This window comes from Colobus angolensis, unplaced genomic scaffold (genome assembly GCF_000951035.1).
Source record: "Colobus angolensis palliatus isolate OR3802 unplaced genomic scaffold, Cang.pa_1.0 Scaffold115, whole genome shotgun sequence".
In the NCBI taxonomy this organism is placed as follows: domain Eukaryota; kingdom Metazoa; phylum Chordata; class Mammalia; order Primates; family Cercopithecidae; genus Colobus; species Colobus angolensis.
Window position 1 is genome coordinate 207,381 of NW_012112586.1, and position 3,384 is coordinate 210,764.

At 48.0% G+C, this 3,384-nt stretch overlaps 2 protein-coding genes across 2 annotated transcripts in view; one reads left to right on the plus strand and one right to left on the minus strand.

Moving 5' to 3' along the window:
* Positions 1-422, minus strand: part of ZNF10 (zinc finger protein 10) — a 26,863-nt gene extending 26,441 nt beyond the window's left edge. Inside the window, exon 1 of the mRNA XM_011960898.1 lies at positions 412-422. The gene's annotated coding sequence lies outside the window, so the exon portion shown is untranslated. The remainder of the gene's footprint in view (positions 1-411) is intronic.
* ZNF891 (zinc finger protein 891) overlaps positions 7-3,384 on the plus strand; it is a 16,307-nt gene continuing 12,929 nt past the window's right edge. Inside the window, exon 1 of the mRNA XM_011960877.1 lies at positions 7-240. The gene's annotated coding sequence lies outside the window, so the exon portion shown is untranslated. The remainder of the gene's footprint in view (positions 241-3,384) is intronic.

The window sequence follows — 3,384 nt, forward strand, 5'->3', positions numbered from 1 at the left end:
CCGCACCCCGCCCCAGCCCGTCAGCCGCGCGCCCCGGAATCCTAGAATCGGCGTTTCCCCGCCGGCGCCCCAGCCGCCACTCCGTGACGGACATTGGGGGCCTTCCGCCGAGAGCGCGCTCGTGACGCACGGAACACGCTCCTTCCGCGGGGCGGCGCACAAGCTTCTGGGAAACGTAGTTCGGCCTTCTGTCCCCCTCGGGCTGGACCGCGAACGCCCGGAAGCGGGCGCCGAGGACGGGTGAGCGTGCAGGGCGGTGGCTTGTTCAACCGGGACGAGTCCCTCGTGGGCTCAGCCTCGCCCGCTGAGTTCTCCTGCGTGCAGGCGTCGCTTCACGGAAGTTTGGGCCTCGGGGAGCCTGCCCGGGAGGCGGCGGTGGGAGAGGCCCTTGAGGGAGGAGGGGCCCCTTACCGGGTGCGAGTGGCGCGCGGGGACCAGGGGCGCGAGGGGCAGAGGGGTCCCGGGCTGGCTGTGCGTGCCACGCAGGGAGCGCCGGGGGGCCGGGGGCGCGCGTTTGCCTCCTCTAAGGAACACGGGAGGGCTGAGGGTGCACGCCTCACTGTCCAGCAGCCTCTTGAATCTCCAAATCTAATAATGGGTTGAATCACAGCCAGTTTTTTTCACCTATTGCATTATACTGTGGTTGAATGAGATATGGTTTTATTTCCTTAATACTCGGGTGTATTCAATTCGCTATCTCCCTCTGACTTCACTTATGCTCACAACATTGCATTTTAATCTTTTTGTGTACCATCCTTGCCCGTTATACTAACAAGATTTTACAAACTTCATGATTTGGATAGCACAGTCTCTCTCTTCTATTCTGTAAAACAGGTCACCGCCCCCTACAGCCCCCCGCCCCGCCTCCCAAAGTTTGGTACAATTTGCATGCAGAACATTTGGTCTTAAAATATGTAGTACGCATTTAACTTCTGACTCATTTTGTTTGTTTGTTTGTTTTGAGACGGAGTTTCGCTTTGTTGCCCAGGCTGAAGTGCAATGGCGCGATCTCGGCTCACCGCAAGCTCCGCCTCCTGGGTTCAAGTGAATCTCCTGCCTCAGCCTCCGGAGTCGCTGGGATTACAGGCTTGAGCCACCGCACCCGGCCAACACACATTTATTATATAACAGTTCTGGAGGTCAGAAGTCTGATACAGGTCTCGGAGGGCTAAAATTAAGGTGTTGGCAGAGCTGTGTTCCTTCTGGAAGCTCTAGAGAAGAATCTATTTCCTTGCCCCGTCCAGTGTCTGGGCCATCTACACTCCTTGGCTCCTGACCCTTCCTCCACCTGCAAAGCCAGCAATGATACATTTCTCTGTGCCTTTCTTTCAGGGTTATAGTTCCCTGAATGCTCACCTTCTTCTCCCCCTCTGTTACTTTTCTTTTGTTTTTGAGATGGAGTCTTGCTCTGCTGCCCAGGCTGGAGTGCAATGGCGTGATCTTGGCGCATTGCAACCTCTGCCTCTCGGGTTCAAGTGATTCTCCTGCCTCAGCCTCCCATGTAGCTGGGATTACAGGCACCCGCCACCACACCCGGCTAATTTTTTTTTTCTTTTCGTATTTTCAGTAGTGACGAGGTTTCACCATGTAGGCCAGGCTGGTCTCAAACTCCTGACCTCAGGTGATCTCCCCGCCTTGGCCTCCCAAAGTGCTGGGATTACAGGCGTGAGCCACCGTGCCCAGCCACCCACCTCTTTTACTTTTAAGGACCCCTGTTATTACACTAAGCCCATCGAAATAATCCAGGGTAATCTCTCCCCATCTTGAAGTCCTTCATTGAATCACATCTGCAAATTCTATTTTGCAATATAAGGTAAAATATTCCCAGGTGCTGGTGATATCTCTAGGGAGCCATTATTTTGCCTGCCACAAGGGCAGAGATGGGCTGAAAAGAAGCTTCAAGTATCAGCAAGAAGGCTATGGAAGTTACTATTTGAGGCACAAGCAGTTCCAAAGCACAGCTCCAATCACTTAGCGTACAAGTTTCACAACTATCAACCCTTTTCAACTTAACTCCCACAACATTTGCCCCATATTCTCTAAGGATCACTTTAATGCCATCTTTGCTGTGAGGGCTTCCCACTGTCTCAGAGAGAATCAGTGGTTCTATCGTCAGTAAACACGAAGGACTCTGCCCATGCCCTGTCCTAGCACTTCAACACTGCCTTACGGTACCAAAATTTGTCTCCCTTATGAGATAGTGAACCACTTGAGAATTAGGACAATTTCATTCTAAATCCTGGGAAGAGGCTAGCAAAGTGCTTAGCACTTCACATTCATTCACTCTGATACCTGACTATACTTAACCAGCACTCACAATGACAGGCACAACCTCGTCAGGCACAGCATTTCACTTGGGGACATAGAGTTCATTAATAAAGACAACAGAGTCTCTTCAAGTTCTGAAAAGGTTTACCAGTATTTGCTTCAGCAAAAAGGACCCAGCAGCCACAAAGTTAAAACTCAGTAGCCAATAGACATGCCAAAGATACATGTAAAGATACAAAACGCAAAGACGCTGCATCTGTCAAAACTCAGCATATGTACACTTAAGATTTGCACTTTTCATGTTTTGTACATTTCACATCTAAAGGAAAACCTAAACGAATATAGAATTCTAGTTAATACACAGGCATTCTGAAATTTTTAGGGAATATGTACCCATGTCAATTTACTTTGAAAAAAATAAAAAAATACAATGAACTGATGAATAAAAATAGGGACAGACAGGTATTTGTTAAAATTAGGTATAGTGAAATTTTAATGGTAGAGTCTAGATGGGAAGGTTTATAAGTATTCACTGTAAACTTCTTATAATTTAGCTGTATGCTCAAAATTTTTCACAATAAAATATTGAACAGGAAATGTTAGGATTAGGCAGCAAGGAGATATTGTGTGGAAAGAGGAAAAAATAACGTTCTTGGATGTTCATTACGAGACAAAGAGGCACATATACAGACAAAGATGGCCTATATCATAGTCCCAACCTTGCTTCATAGCCAGAAGAATTAAAAGTCCTGGCTGACATGAGACATGCCAGAAGGAGTACTGCTGATGAAAGTAAAAGAGTCTCTTACAGGCACAACAGAGATATTAACAATAAGAAATTTCTGTTTCCTTAAAATAATGTTTTTTTTTTTTGAGACGGAGTTTCGCTCTTGTCGCTCGTTAACTTATGATGTGTATCTCAAATCTCTGCCCTTGTGACTGGCATATGCTAAGAGCTAAAATTAGCTGGGCGTTGTGGCAGGAGCCTGTAATCCCAGCTATCAGGGAGGCTGAGGCAGAATTGCTTGAACCCTGGAGGTGGAGGTTGCAGTGAGCCAAGATCGCGCCATTGCACTCCAGCCTGGGCAACAAGAGCAAAACTCTATCTCAAAAAAA